Genomic DNA, 17143 nt, shown 5'->3' on the forward strand with positions numbered 1-17143 from the left:
GTTTGGTTGTCTCTTCACATGGACATGTGAGACATTTGGTGCCGAAGACCTGGGTCAGCGGGACTCCTTTGGAAGACCAGTCACCTGTCCTCACCTCACTCCGTGAAGAGATCCACTTAGGACCTGGGGTCCTCAGACCAACCAGCCCAAGGAATATCTCACCGATTTTAAATCAAGCAAGTGGCTTCTCTTTACTCTCTTCTCCAACCTCTTTCACTATCCCTCAACCTCTTTCTCCTTTCAATCTTCATGCCGCCCTTCAATCTCTCATTTCTCTTAATTTCAATTCCTTTCATTTTCTGGTAGAGACAAAGGAGACGCACTTTATCCGTGGACCCAAAACTCCAGCACCAGTCACAGACTCGGGAAGGCAGCCTTCCCTTGGTGTTTAATCATCACGGGGACGCCTCTCTGATTATTCACCCATGTTCCATTGGCGTCTGATCTCCGTGGGGACACCTGCCTTCGTCATTCCCTTGGTGGCAAGTCAATTGCGGGGACTCCTGCTTTGGCTGCTCCCCAACCTCATTCTCCGTGTCTCTACCCTTCTCTTTAAACGTGCCTCCTTCACTATGGGCAATCTTCCGCCCTCCATTCCTCCTTCTTCTCCCTTAGCCTGTGTTCTCCAGAACTTAAAACTTCTTCAACTCTTGCCTGACCTAAAATCTAAGTGTCTTATTTTCTTCTGCAACACTGCTTGGCCCCAATACAAGCTGGACAGTGGTTCCAAGTGGCCAGAGAATGGCACTTTCAATTTGTTTATCCTAAAAGATCTAGACAATTTTTGTCAAAAAACGGGCAAATGGTCTGAGATGCCTGATGTCCAGGCATTCCTTTACACATTGGTCCCTCCCTAGTCTCTACTCCCAGTGAGACTCGTCCCAAATCTTTCTTCTTTCCCTCCCACCTGTCCCCTCAGTCCCAACCCCAAGTGTCTCTGAGTCTTTTGAATCTTCCTTTTCTATGGATCCGTCTGACCTCTCCCCTTCTCCCGAGGCGGCTCCTCACCAGGCTGAGCTAGGTCCCAATTTTTCCTCAGCCTCTGCTTCCCCACCCTTTAATCCCTCTATCACCTCCCCTCCCCACACCTGCTCTGGCTTACAGTTTCGTTGGGCGACTAGCCCTCCCCTACCTGCGCAACAATTTCCTCTTAAAGAGGTGGCTGAAGCTAAAGGCATAGTCAAGGCTAATGCTCCTTTTTTCTTTATTCTACCTCTCCCAAATCAGCTAGCATTTAGGCTCTTTTTCATCAAATATAAAACCCAGCCCAGTTCATGGCCCGTTTGGCAACAACCCTTAGACGCTTTACCGCCCTGGACCCAGAGGGGACAGAAGGCCGTTTTATTCTCTATGCATTTTATTACCCAATCCCATCCTGGCATTAGAAAAAGCTCCAAAATTAGATTCTGGCCCTCAAACCCCACAACAGGACTCAATTAACCTCACCTTCAAGGTGTACAATAAAAAAGTAGAGGCAATGTATTTCTGAGTTGCAATTACTTGCCTCCACTGTAAGAGAAACCCCAGCCACATCTCCAGTGCACAAGAACTTCAAAATGCCTGAACTGCAGCTGCCAGGGGTTCCTTCAGGACTTCCTCCCTCAGGATCTTGCTTCAGGTGCTGGAAATCTGGCCACTGGGCCAAGGAACGCCCGCAGCCTGGGATTCCTCCTAAGCCATGTCCCGTGTGTGGGACCCCACTGGAAATTGGACTGTCCAATTGGCCCAAGGCTCTGACTGATTTCTTCCCAGAGGTTCTTGGCTTTGGCGGCTGAAGATTGATGCTGCTCAATCGCCTCGGAAGCCCCGTAGACATTCAGGGACACCGAGCTTTGGGTAACTTACAGTGGAAGGTAAGTCCGACCCCTTCTTAATCAATATGGAGGCTACTCCACATTACCTTCTTTTCAAGGGCCTTTTCCCTTGCCTCCACAACTGTTGTGGGTATTGACGACCAGACTTCTAAACCTCCTAAAACTCCCCAACTCTGGTGCCAACTTGGACAACATTCTTTTATGCACTCCTTTTTAGTTATCCCCACCTGCCCAGCTCCCTTATTAGGTTGAGACATTTTAACTAAGTTATCTGCTTACCTGGCTATTCATGGGCTACAGCCACACCTAATTGCCACCTTTTTCCCCAGTTCAAAGCCTCCTTCACATCCTCTCCTTGTATCTCCCCACCTTAACCCACAAGTATAGGACGCCTCTACTCCCTCCTTGGTGACCAATCATGCACCCCTTACCATCCCATTGAAACCGAATCACACTTACCCCGCTCAACGCCAATATCCCATCCCCCAGCGCACTTTAAAAGGATTAAAGCCTGTTATCACTTGCCTGTTACAACATGGCCTTTTAAAGCCTACAAACTCTCCTTACAATTCCCCCATTTTACCTGTCCAAAAACCGGACAAGTCTTACAAGTTAGTTCAGGATCTGCGCCTTATCAACCAAATTGTCTTGCCTATCCACCCCATGGTGCCAAAGTCATATACTCTCCTATCCTCAATACCTCCCTCCACAACCCAGTATTCTGTTCTGGATCTCAAACATGCTTTCTTTACTATTCCTTTGCACCCTTCATCCCAGCCTCTCTTTGCTTTCACTTGGACTGACCCTGACACTCATCAGGCTCAGCAAATTACCTGGGCTGTACTGCTGCAAGGCTTCACAGACAGCCCCCATTACATTCCTTCCTCATCTGTTACCTATCTTGGCATAATTCTCATAAAAACACATGTGCTCTCCCTGCTGATCGTGTCCAGCTAATCTCCCAAACCCCAACCCCTTCTACTAAACAACAACTCGTTTCCTTCCTAGGCATGGTTAGGTACTTCCACCTTTGGATACCTAGTTTTACCATCCCAACTAAACCATTATATAAACTCACAAAAGCAAACCTAGCTGACCCCACAGATCCTAAATCCTTTTGCCACTCCTTTCCATTCCTTAAAATCAGCCCTAGAAGCTGCCCCCACACTAGCTCTCCCTAACTCATCCCAACCCTTTTTCATTACACACAGCCAGAGTGCAGGGCTGTGTGGTCGGAATTCTTACACAAGGACTGGGATGGTGCCTTGTAGCCTTTTCGTCCAAACAACTTGACCTTACTGTTTTAGCATAGCCCTCATGTCTGCATGCCATGGGTGCTGCTGCCCTAAGACTTTCAGAGGTTCTCAAAATCACAAACTATGCTCAACTCACTCTTTACAGTTCTCATAACTTCCAAAATATATTTTCTTCCTCACACCTGACACATATACTTTGTGCTCCCTGGCTCCTTCAGCTGTACTCACTCTTCGTTGAGTCTCCCACAGTTACCATTGTTCCTGGCCCGGACATCCATCCAGCCTCCCACATTATTCTGGATACCACACCTGACCCTCATGACTGTATCTCTGATACATCTGACATTCACTCCATTTCCCCATATTTCCTTCTTTCCTGCTCTTCACCCTGATCACATTTGGTTTATTGATGGCTGTTCCACCAGGCCTAATTGGTACTCACCAGCAAAGGCAGGCTATGCTATAGTATCATCCACATCTATCATTGAGGGTACCACTTTGCCCCCCTCCACTACCTCTCAGCAAGCTGAACTCATCTCGGTCCCTCACTCTTACAAAGGGAGTACACATCAATACCTATACTGACCCCATATCCTGCACCACCATGCTGTTTTATGGGCTGAAAGATTTCCTCACTATGCAAGGGTCCTCCATCATTAATGCCTCTTCAATAAAAACTCTTCTCAAGGCCACTTTATTTCCAAAGAAAGCTGGAGTCATTCACTGCAAAGGCCATCAAAAGGCATCAGATCCCATTGCTCAGGACAATGCTTATGCTGATAAGGTGGCTAAAAAAGCAGCTAGCGTTCCAACTTCTATCCCTTACAGCAGTTTTTCTCCTTCTCATCAGTCATTCCCACCTACTCCCCCACTGAAACTTCCACCTATCAGTCGCTTCCCACACAAGGTAAATAGTTATCGTACCAAGGAAAATATCTCCTTCCAGCCTCACAGACCCATTCTATTCTGTCATTTCATAACCTCTTCCACGTAGGTTACAAGCTGCTAGCCTGCCCCTTAGAACTTCTCATTTTCTTTCCATCGTGGAAATCTATCCTCAAGGAAATCACTTCTCAATTGTTCCATCTGCTAATCTACTAACCCTCAGGGATTGTTCAGGCCCCCTCCTTTCCCTACACATCAAGCTCGGGGATTTTCCCCTGCCCTGGACTGGCAAATTGACTTTACTCACCTGCCCCGAGTTAGGAAACTAAAATATCTCTTGGTCTGGTTATACACTTACACTGGATAGGTAGAGACCTTTCCCACAGGGTCTGAGAAGGGCACCGTCATCATTTCTTCCCTTTTGTCAGACATAATTCCTCGGTTTGGCCTTCCCACCTCTATACAGTCTGATAACAGACCAACTTTTATTAGTCAAATCACCCAAGCAGTTTCTCAGGCTCTTGGTATTCAGTGGCTCCTGGTTTTACCTTAAACTGCCACCCTTAAGTCTCTCTTTAAGTACATAGAAGATCTTCAGTGACAAAGTACACTCCAATACTTTCACCTTGATGAAGACCTATTCTTTACTTTTATACTTACTCTTATTCTCATTCCCGTTGTTATGCCAATCTCTACCTCTCCCCAGCGATCTCCACCACACTATCAACCTCACTCACACTCTCCTAGCCATTTCTAATCCTTCTTTAACAAACAATTGCTGGCTTTGCATTTCTCTTTCCTCCAAATTTGATGAGGCCCTGATTTACTCACTGCTAAAAAAAATAGTGGGCACTCTATATATTCTTAAATGAAGAATGCTGTTTTTACCTAAATCAATCCAGCCTGGTATATGACAACATAAAAAATCTCAAGGATAGAGCCCAAAAACTCGCCAACCAAGCAAATAATTACCCTGAACCCCCTTTGACACTCTGTAATTGGATGTCCTGGGTACTCCTAATTCTTAGTCCTTTAATCCTGTTTTTCTCTTTCTCTTATTCAGACCTTGTGTCTTTCGTTTAGTTTCTCAATTCACGTTTAGTTTCTGCATTCAGGCCATCACCAATAATTCTATATGACTAATGCTCCTTCTAACAATCTTATAATATCACCCCTTACCCCAAAACCTTTCTTCAGTTGAATCTCTCCCACTGTAGGTTCCCACGCCGCCCCAATCCAGCTTGAAGCAGCCCTGAGAAACATCGCTTATTATCTCTCCATATCATCCCCCAAAATTTTCGCTGCCCCAACACTTTACCACTATTTTGTTTTATTTTTCTTATTAATATAAGAACATAAGAATGTCAGGCCTCTGAGCCCAAGCTAAGCCATCACATCCCCAGTTACCTGCACATATACATCCAGATGGCCTGAAGCAACTGAAGATCCACAAAAAAAGTGAAAATAGCCTTCACTGATGACATTCCACCATTGTGATTTGTTTCTGCCCCAACCTAACTGATCAATGTACTTTGTAATCACCCCCACCCTTAGGAAGGTTCTTTATAATCTCCACCACCCTTAAGAAGGTTCCTTGTGATTCTCCCCACCCTTAAGAATGTACTTTGAGATCTGCCCCCTGCCCCCAAAACATAGCTCTTAACTCCACCGCCTATCCCAAAACCTATAAGAACTAATGATAATCCCACCACACTTTGCTGACTTTCTTTTCGGACTCAGCCTGCCTGCATCCAGGTGAAATAAACAGCCATGTTGCTCACACAAAGCCTGTTTGGTGGTTTCTTCACACGGACACGTGAGACAGGACTTATCTAGAGTTTTCTTCATTTTCAATCATCCTGTCACTTGTAAGTAACATTTGGAAACATCTCTCTGTTATTATTACCATGTGACCCTTGGCTGTGGGTCAGTTCTTCTGTCCTTTTCTAGAACTCCTTGCCTTACTTAAAGTTTGCTGTATTAGCTCTCAGGCATGGTAGAAACAAATAAAGGTCTACATTTTATAAGCAGATATGTAACTCATTAAAAACACTTACAACTACTCTCTTGGACTTTGAAAATTTAGTTTAAAGCACCAGTTTCTCCCACTCGTGTAGGGGCCTCCTTTGTCATTGTAGCTCCCAGAAGCTCACTGTATATTGGAAGCCCTGATGCAGAAGCAGCTGTAGGACTCCGACAGCCTCTGCTACTGTCTTGCTTTGCACAGGGCACTCTTAGCAGTCACCCTCCAAACCAGCTCCCTGTGACTTTGTGGGACTCCTTCCATCTGTGCTGCACAGCACAGATCCGATGCTCTTCATACCTGGCCTCATTGCATCTGGCTCTCCAAGGCACAGATCTTTAGGTAATTTCTAATGAAGATTTTATTTGGTTTTCAGCGTAGGGTTCACCACTCCTGGAAGTGTCCTCAATCAAACAACAAAGGTCTGGGCTCCTCTCTGACGCCTCTCCATGAGTGCCTACCTTAGAATTTAGGGGGACACACTGACACCTAATTCAAAAGGCAAGAGATGGCTATATATCATCCACAATATATTTTTCACCCGTCACCCTTCATTAGGTATTCATCATTGTCTCTCAAAACCATGTGGTATTTCCTGGAGCTTTTCCTCATCACAGCTATTAGAATCATCTCACCCTCCCCCAAATGTGTGTGCTTGAGATCCTGGGAGCGTCCTTCTCCGCCTGTCAGATAGGATGCCAATTGGCTCCCATGGAGAGCAGGAGGGGGCCCTGGGCTGATCGATAGGCTCACACTAATGAGCTGCGTGACCTTGAGTGAGTCACTTGACACCCCTAACATTTTGCAGTCTGCAGATTGAGCCGACTGGACAGGGCCAATGGGTTGCAAGAATCAATTTTTTGAAAAATTTTTATGTGAAACTCTGATACAGATCATCTGTGCTGAGCTCTGATGATGAGCTCCTGGGCTGCTGAGTGGTATCTACATTTGCAAAAAGCAAACAAACGAACAAACAAGAAAACAAGTAGGGAATGCCGGACAACATCCCACTTTTCTCACTTCTCACTGGACATGCAACACTCTATTTTCTGCTCTCCTGCAGTTCAGCAGAGACCAGAGACTAAGTTCTTGCCAGGCTCAGCCACGCAGACACCTTTTTCAGGGAGTATGCACCTGGGTGAAGGCTGCAGAGCTGGTCTGTGGAGCCCAGCTTGGCTGCAGACAGAGGGAGCACTACTGTCTCTGGCTTCCAGGAGGGTAGTACCAGGGATGCTGTGGTAGACAGAGGTTTTCAGGCTGAGAGCAGCCACAGTGTTCCAAGCTGTCTCATGAGTTTTCATGGTGATGGCTGGGCTGTCCTCAATGGCTGTCTTATGGGACAGCATTTTTGCCATCTGGCTTCCCCTGATTCTGTCCATTTTAAAATCTTGTTTTAAATCTTTCTTAGAATTCAGCAAGCTAGCTAATCCTCCCCGCCAAAATCGTTTTCTACTTCAGAGTGAGGTTTTGCTGCTTGCAAAATAAGTAAATAAAAATTGAAAAGAAAAGAAAAGGTAAAAAAAAAAAAAAAAAAAAAAAAAGGCATATTAAAAGAGGTTGTTAATGGCAAGAAACATTGTGATTATACAGGACACAAACAAAATGATTTGCGACTCCCACCCAAACACAGGAAATGACTGTTTTCGGAGACTAGGGAGAAGGCCGGCTTCATGTCAGATGACTAGCATTCAAATAGCCAACGTCTCAAAGGTGAACGTCTGTTAATGGACCAGGTTTGAGGGGGATGGCTGTCATGGAGGGAGCCTGGAGGAGGGGTGGAGGCACGCGTCAGAGGTGGGAGGTGGAGATGGAGCAAATCTATAAAAGCTCCGCTTTCCTTAGGACACATTTTACAAGCTGCCAGATAACTCTCTTAAGTCTATTTCAGCTTTGAAATACTATAAATCTAAATTTAAATATTTAAGCATAGTACAAGGCCTTCCTCAGACATTTGAGCATAAGAACTTCACCAAGAACCTGAACACAACAACACTGACCTCGTTCTCCTTTCAACAGCTGTCAAGTACTGTTTCTAGCACGCACAAGCTAGATAATCTTTCTCCTCATGCTGTAGACTCTTTAAGGGTAAAAGCTGTGTGCCCCCCCCCGCTTTTTTTTTTTCCACATTTCCTTCAGCATTTGCATTAGGGCCGCTGTATCAGAGAACCACCAACATCTGGATGAAAACAACAGAAACATCTTCTCTCACAGTTCTGGAGGCTGGATGTCCAACACCGAGGCATGGCAGGCCATGCCCATCTGAGACTCAGAGTGGAGTTCGGCCTCACTTTTCCCAGTTCTGGGGTGAGGGGGCGTGGGAGTGTGGTGGGCAACCTCTGGTATTTCTTGCCTTGTAGTCACTTCACTCCAATCTTTGCCTCTGTTGTCACATGGCCTCTTTCTCCCTGTCTGTCTCTGTGTCTCTCCTCATCTTCTTATAAAGACATCAGTTACGTTGTACTAGTGCCTACCCTCTATCCTCAGTATGACCTAATCTCAACTCCATCACATCGGCCAGGAACCTGTTTCCAGGTGAAGTCACACATTCACAGAACACAGTGGGTAGCACTTGGATTTATCATTTAACAGGGACTAATTTTACCTATAACCTTGCCCGATCCAGGAAAACAAACATAACTGTGCACTGTTGAGCACACATTCAGTGTGTTTCTCTTCTCCTGCTCTCTCTTCACTTTGGAATAAATCAGCTGCCCAGGCTTCTTTCTTCTCCTACCTGTATCTTTGCATGTATCTTGAACTTGGAAATTAAAATACTTTTCCCATCTGCAATAATCACATCCTTTTCATTCTTGAGAAAACGCCCAACGGAGTTTTTGCGGCCAGTGGTGCATTTTTGCCTTCTCCACCACCATGACAAGGGCCAGGTATCTGATCTCAGTCTCGTTCCTCCAATCAGGCCTCCTCCTCCCCCTGTTCTGGGAATAGGACTGAACAAAACAAGGGGTGAGGTGGGTGTGTCTTATGAGAGTACCTCCTGGACTAGTCAATTTATTTTGTGTTCTTCTACCTTGGCTCATCTGAGCCCATCACTTCGCTCCTTACATGGCAGAAAGAGAAACATCTGGAGAGGAGTTCAAACGGGAGCACGGATGGGAAGGAAAAACAATGCCTTAACTCTGCTGTGAGATAACCCCTGTCCCTGTAATGGATCCTGCTCTCAGCCAAGCTCTGACACGCAGCTCTGAGGATGGATGACTTGGCAGCCGCAACACACATCGGCCTGTCTGGCTGCAGACAAGAGACATGTTTGATTTGTGTCTTTGCTGAAGCTCAGTAACAGGCAGAATCTTTTTCTCTACCCTTGGAATAGACACAGAGGAATCCACTCACTTACGGAAAGAGAAAATCCACCCTGTTAACAAATTTAGGTGTTCCCCACAGCCCTCCCATTTCTCCGGCTTCTGAGGTGCTATTTGGAAAGACTTATAGATTAGCATCTGGGAAGCTTTCCAAACTGCTTGTAAAATGAATAGAAAGAAGGAAAAGATAACAAGCCATATTAGACTGCTTTTTATCTCCTTAACCACAACACTGTCTCTGGTGAGCTGAGATCAAGTCATCTTTTCTAGGGTTTCTCATGGAAGATTAGATTTCCAGTTTGTACATTGGCTTGGATCTAATTGCTCACCTGTTTCCACTCCTGGCTGTGTCCAGCAAAAGTTCTAATTCATTTGTCTGCAATAACAGTGGCGTGATGGGAGGGTCTCCCCAGCCGCAATGTATTCCTGCTTCTTGGACAGAGATTTTTGCTCGGAGTAAGAATGCGTGGTCATCTCAACTCTAAATGCCCCATAGTAGCTAACGATAAAGTTCATGGAGGGTCCCCATCCCTAAAAGCAGTAATTAATTAACTGTACAAGTCACTAATTAACGAGTCTTCAGAAAAGATGCCATGAACAGAATCCATGTAAACTCTGACTGCTATAAGCATTATGGCAGATTCCATTATTTCAAAGTTTACTATGTGCCAGGCATGGTGGTAAATAATTGACAACCATTATCTCATTAGATCTTCTCCAAATGTCCATGAAAGAGGGACTGTTATCTCTGTTTTTCAGATAATGAAACTGAGAATTAGAAAGATTAAGTAATTTTCACAAAATCCCACAGATAAGCTATGAAACATTTGAGATATGAAATTAGGACTTCAGATTCCCAAGTCCTTAATATAATTACTGTGCTATGCTGCACAATCAAGTGGCAGAAAAATGGAAATATGGAATGGAAAAGCAGGAAAAAGCAAAAGCTTAAATATTAATTAGCAGGAGACTCAAAATAAGAAAATCAATGCTGGCATGCAAATCAAATGATCAAAATTGGAAAGAATTACAGGACAAAAGTTTCCTCAAAGAAGTAAGTTCTCAGCTAAATTTGGAAGCAGGAAAGATATATTTAAGATCCTATATTTCTTTATGTGTACTTTCTGTTTTAGAAGTACCATGGTTCTTGAAAAAGAGTCACATAGAAATATAGAGATAATACTGGTCTTGGATAGATCATTCTATAATCTGTCATGCTTGTGGTAAAGGAAAGGAAAACCAAAAACCATAAAACAAACAAACAAACCAAAAAACCATGTGTTTGTGATAGCAGCCAGAGGCAGGTCAATGCCTAAGCAGATAGGGGCAGATGCCTGGTGAAACTCCACCTTCAAGCTGAAGACAGTTCAAAGCCTAGCTACAAGTCTAGGGTAACTCTGCAGACTAGATTGAGAACCTGTCTTCCCATTTGGTGTGCTTTCCTCTGATTGATCCCCAGCCTTCACCTGTTTTACATATGCCTACCTTTTCCTAATTGGTTTTCTACACTGTCGTGCCCACCTTTGAGTGGTACCTTTGCTTTAGCTTTCTTTGCATGTTCACAAACCAAGTAGCATAGACTCTTGTATTCTGAGCCCATAAAAGTCCCGGACTCAGCCACACTGAGAGAGAAACCACCCAACTGAGGGGGTGAGGGACCACGTCGCATCCCCTCTTGCTGCTGAGAGTGTTTCATCGTTCAATAAAATTATGCTCTGCTCTCCTCAGTCTTGTCTTCAGTCATCAGTATATTCTCATTCTTCTTGGATAAGAGCTCAAGAACCACTGAACGTGGGTACAAGCTGTAACACAGGCAAGCTGGGGCACACCTGGCCCAGCCATGGGCTAAGCCAGTGTGCAAGTGAGACTTGACCCAGGCGAGCTGAGTGGATGGGGTGCCCCTGCTGCGAGCCCAGCAAAAGGGCCAAGAAAAATCATGTGTCATTTGAACAGCAGATTCATTTATTTTATTGGTTACAAAAGGCCTTTCAATTGGCTTCCAATCACTGATATCTCTCAACAAAAATCAGAATAAATAGGCTCTTACCTGAATTGGGTGTTTTTTCACTACATGGAAGGGAGAATTTGGGATGGCCTGAAGACAACTTTTTGGTATGTTTTGAAAATAAGATGGAATCTTTGCCTAGAACTGAAAGTGCAGGAGTGACAGCATGTTGCCTGAATAGTTGTACTCAACTTGTGGGATGAGAACAAGACAGGACGATGACTGCAACACAGTATACAAGCTTAGAAAGTAGTTATTATGGGCTATGAAACCTGTAGTTTGAAAGCTTGTCTGTTTTTATGTTTCCTGTTTTTTTCTTTGCTGTTTCTGTTTTATTCTCTCTCTCGGAGTTTGTTAATGATCTTTTGGAAAAGTCTAACCTGTGTCACCATTCTAAAGAGAATTGTTGAAGAGAATGCCTGTCTTTGGATGGGGCTTTTTGTTTTAAACAACTGTAGCACTGGTATGTTTTTTCCTCAAAACAACTTATATTTCCTAGACTACAATGTAATACATATTTTTCATAGACAAAAATAAAGAAAAATATAACATAATTATTCCATTCTAAGGGAACCTTAAAAATTTTTTTGGTATCTTTCCACAATACATAGACTGATAACCTTGACTGAATCACATTGCACATGTTTTCATAACCATTTATTCATAAGTATATTTCATGAAATCTGGTGGCAGAGAGGTGGATCTCATAAAAATACTCTATTTTATTTAGCTTATCCACCATTGCTCCCAATTCTGACTTTATAAGTAAAACTGTGAAGTACACAGAAACATCTCTGCATATATTTCTTTTATATTCTCAATTAGTTATTAAAAATTTTCCCTGAACATCCCGAGATTCTCATTACTGTCATATCTAAGAAAACATCTCTTTTAAATGTGTGTTATTTTGTCATTATAGTTTCAATATTCCTCTTTCTCCATCTATAGTGGCAAATTAAGATGTCTCATTATTTGCCTTGTTTAGGCAGTGATTAACACATCTATTAGAATGGTAGGAGTTAAGGAAAATTGTTAAAGAGTGTTGAAAAGTGTAGTAACTGTTAATAGTTACCAACTGTTCATAATGCATTTAGCTTAATTTGCATGGAAAAATCGTGTTTGCAACAGTACTTGCCAATATGAAATTTTGCCAACAGTAATGATCCTTTGCTTCAAGACCTGTGATTGATTTCCACCTGAGGTCAGACAGGATTTCTCCCTGTGCTTGAGTTTTTCATGGTTCGCTTCATTGTGGGGCTGTCTGCTTTCCTCTGGAACATCTGGCACCAGCTACCATCACATGCAGAATCCTGACTCAATGGTCCATTAGTTTTTGTGCAGAAAGATATGTGAATTTTAAAAAGGCACTCCTGAGTGTCTCTAATCAAGGCCATGTGTTATCAGTTGTAGAGAGGGGAGAAATTAGTTTTCTTCAAATCATTGCCATTCCCCCATGTGGAAACCTCCGTCCTAAAATAAACCAAGCACATCCTGGGGCTACGTGGTTAAAGACTATCAGAGACTGCTACTGGACTCCCCTCAAGTGGGCATCATCACATGTGCTTGGAATCACCAGGTCGGGATTCCCTGCATCCAAGGCATTCCGCAAACAATAAGGAATCAGACTTCACCAACTGCAGAGACAGCGGCTGCTTCTAGTATGATTTTAGGAGTACCAAGAAACTTCCTCTGGCCCCCAAATAATTCCTCCTTCCTGCCTTTGCCACCTCATTTCCAGAGTCAAATTATTTTTCCAATTTCAATAGTCCATTGCTTACGTGTTAAAATAGTAACACCCCAGGGAAAAGTCACTTCTCACATGATAATGACTATTTATATTGAATAAAATGAGTTTGTAAAATGACAACTAGACATGTGTGGAGGAGCATTCATAAGAATCAGTGGAAATTCATCTCAGTTTGAAGGATAGATGAGATAGAAGAGGAGCGTTTGCTGTTGGAAGTGCCCAGTGGGTGGGGGAGTGGCTTGGTGGCTGAGTTCAGAGCCCAGAGTTAGGGTGCACTGGGGGTCTAGGTTTAGGCTGTGGCCCCTGAAGAGCATGGGCCATTTTATCATTGTTTTTCTGTGGACATTTGCTCCTGATTCCCGTCCTCTATTCTCACACACCCTGGAAGAGTTATCTTGGCCTCCAATTTCCTCCTTAGAGCCTCCCTTCATTATAACACATTGCACTGACTCAGATTGATTTACTTTCAGATCTAAGTATCCAGAGTTCTGCTGGCATTAAAGAAAGGGGCTGCGCTTTTTCTTTCCTCATATTCCCAGTGCTCTTAAGAGCAACTAACAGAGAAGAAGCTCGATAATAAAACTTTTCTGAAAAGAAAGTTTTAAAGTAACATGTGCTGGTTTACTCCTTAAAATACTGTATCTATACATTCATGCCTTTTCAGCAAAGGGAGAGTGCAGGTGAACCGCCAATAATGCATGTGTTGTCTGGTGGAAGAGTGTGAGTCCCGAGACCTCAAAAGCACACAGCAGAGACTCCTTGAACTTTTCGACTACTGTATGAAGAAAATGCAAATTAATAGAAAAAGAGAATTGAAAAATTGAAAATAGAATTGAGAAAGAATTGCTCCCTCCCAGTGGACCCATGACTCAACAGGACTGGGCATTGTTCTACGAATAGTCACTGAGCACATGGTAGAAGCAGGCACTGCTATTCCCCACCCTGGGCTATAGCATCGAATAAAACAAAGCACAGCCCTTCTAGAGCTTCCACTCCAACAGAAAGTAAACAATCTATGAGTAAAATAGAACCTACCCTATGGTGTTAAGAACCATGGAGAAACACAGGCAGGGAAGGGGAAAAGGGGCTATGGAGTTTCAGGAAAGGCATCGTTGTTTGATGTACGGTTGTAAGTAAGGTCTGCCCATGATTCAGAACCTAGAAGGGTATAGGATGTCACTTGCATTGGCATCCTAGCCGTGGCTGTTAAACTATATCTTACCAGATGATAAGCCTAGTGTCCTGCCATAGGAAGGTGATAGGATTAAAGGAATTTCTTCCCTATGTCGGCCCATTCTTCTAGATGGCCATAAAAATACCTGTCAGTCAGTTTAAAGATAAGAGAACATTGGGCAGAAGAGAGATCTACAGAAAGAAGATCTGAGTCTTCAGGCTTAGCATAGCGTACACACAAAAACTGTGGGTGTGAATACTCGCACTAGGGGCTGGCTACATGCAAATACACCAGACAGCTAGCAGTTTTCATAGGAAATGGTATTGCCAAAGACATCTTCAATAGCATCTATCAGGTAACTCCTAAAACAACCTGGACTCCTGACTCATGAATCTGCTTCATGAAGAAGGAGGCTGAAAAGTCTATACAATGTCCCAGAAGAGTGGGCTCCCTAAAGCTCACAATGAACAATATTAGAGAAGGAAAAACTTCCCAGGGAATAAGGCACCAAAAAAGACGATGAGGAAGTGGGGGCTCTTGGACACATGGAACCCAAAGCACTGAATCTGGCCTGGGGCAGCAGTGCATGGACTCACGCACGGAGTCTGAGATTGTTCTTGCCCATCGCTGACTGGGGGTTCCATTGCCCCCTTTCCTGAATAGAGGGTTCTCTAAAGTTATCCTCTTTCTACTCCCCTTTCCCATTGGGCATGTTATGGGCAGGTGACGTATTTTTTATCTTATTGACACCATGGCACAAAGATTCATATCTAGGTTGATGAAGAGGTCTGCAAGTCTCTAGACATCCTGGCATTTGAATGATGTGCAAAATAATGGAAAGTACCCTGGGGTCGTGTATTTTGGGAAGAGAGTATGTACAAGAAATATACACAGGAATATTCAGGTGACAAAAAAAAATAAAGGAAAAGAAAAAGAAAGAAAGAGAGAAAGAAAGAAGAGAAAGACTGCAAACAAAACAGTACTTTGTGCCACAAATAATGATAATTTCTCCTTCCTTAGGAACAGTACCTCTAAATTTTAGCGGAGCACAAGACCACCTTGAGTAGATACTACATTGCCTAGGATTCCTTGCAATTCCTTCAGATGTGACCCTGTGACCACATCCCAGCTAATACGAGGAGGATAGTACGGTACTGTTTGTTAAAGATGAATGCTTTAACATCTGGTTTTTGTGAAAAGGGATTTATCCAAACCATTCTGCAGGCTTCTTTGTCTCCTAGAGGTAGCGGGGGCGGCTGTTGGTTTGTAAGTTTGGAAAGAATAACTATACATGCCTGTCTCCATTCTACCTTTCTTTCTCTTTGGAATAAGATGCTCGCAGAGAGAATGACCCCTGCTTCTCTATGGGAATCTGCCTGTGGTCTGGTGTGAAGGTTCAGTGTTGTCTGCGACCATCTGACCAACACATGTGCAATTAGGATTCTCTGTGCCATTAAAATTATGTTAGCTGGCGGGCGTGGTGGCTCACGCCTGTAATCCCAGCACTTTGGGAGGTCAGGAGATCGAGACCACGGTGAAACCCCGTCTCTATTAAAAATACAAAAAATTAGCCGCGCGCAGTGGCGGGCACCTGTAGTCCCAGCTACTCAGGAGGCCGAAGCAGGAGAATGGTGTGAACCCGGGTGGCAGAGCTTGCCGTGAGCCGAGATCACACCACTGCACTCCAGCCTGGGCAACTGAGCGAGACTCTATCTCAAAAAAAAAAAAAAAAAAAAAAAGTGTATATATATATATATATATATATGTTAGCTTCAGTCTGCAACTTCTTTGAGTTCTTTCTCAAATTCATTAGAAATGATGCATGGAAATATGTATTACATTTGTTTTCACAGACCCTAAATTACATGAAATTTCTAGGATGTGTCCTTAAAGGCCAGGGGAGAAATTTGTATATTTCTTAATCTTTCCTTACTTCCAAAGGCTAGAACATATATTGGGTGGCTAGAATTAACTAAAGCATTGCAGCTCCTGAGGTGAGAGTCACAGTGTGAGCCTTGAAGAGCAAGAAGATGGGCATGGCAAGAAGAAGACAAGAGCAAAAAGATAGGAGAGGGAAGAATGTGGCAGGAGTGAGAAGGTGAGAGGGGTGAGGAGATGGGAGGGGTGAGGAGGTGGGAGGGGTGAGGAGGTGGGAGGAGTGAGGAGGTAAGAGAGTTAAGAGATGGGAGGTGTGAGAAGGTGTTGGGGTGAGGAGAAGGGAAGAGTGAGGAAGTGGGAGGGATAAGGAGGTGGGAGGGGTGAGGAGATGGGAGGGGTGAGGAGATGGGAGGGGTAAGGAGATGGGAGGATTGAGAAGGTGGGAGGGTTAAGAGATGCAGATGTGAGAAGGTGTTGGGGTGAGGAGACGGGAGGAGTGAGGAGATGGGAGGGGTGAGGAGGTGGGAGGGGTGAGGAGGTGGGAGGGGTGAGAAGGTGGGAGGAGTGAGGAGATGGGAGGGGTAGGAGATGGGAGGAGTGAGGAGATGGGAGGGGTGAGGAGGTGGGAGGAGTGAGGAGGTGGGAGGGGTGAGGAGGTGGGAGGTGGGAGGTTGAGAAGGTGGGAGGGGTGAGGAGGTGGGAGAGGTGAGGAGGTGGGAGGGGTGAGGAGGTGGGAGAATTGAGAAGGTGGGGGGGTGAGGAGATGGGAGGAGTGAGGAGATGGGAGGGGTGAGGAGATGGGAGGATTGAGAAGGTGGGAGGGTTAAGAGATGGGAGGTGTGAGAAGGCGTTGGGGTGAGGAGATGGAAGGAGCCTATGATTCTGATCACTGTGGAGCAGTCATGTTGATCCTGGACTCTTCATGTTTCCATAAGGTTGAAGAAGTGTTATTTTGCTTAGGCCAATCTTGTTTGATTTTTTTTCTCATTCAGAAATATTGTCAGGTCTGAAACAAAAGGAAAACTCAGCTTCTTTTTGGAT

Source organism: Chlorocebus sabaeus, chromosome 13 (assembly GCF_047675955.1).
Source record: "Chlorocebus sabaeus isolate Y175 chromosome 13, mChlSab1.0.hap1, whole genome shotgun sequence".
Lineage (NCBI taxonomy): Eukaryota > Metazoa > Chordata > Mammalia > Primates > Cercopithecidae > Chlorocebus > Chlorocebus sabaeus.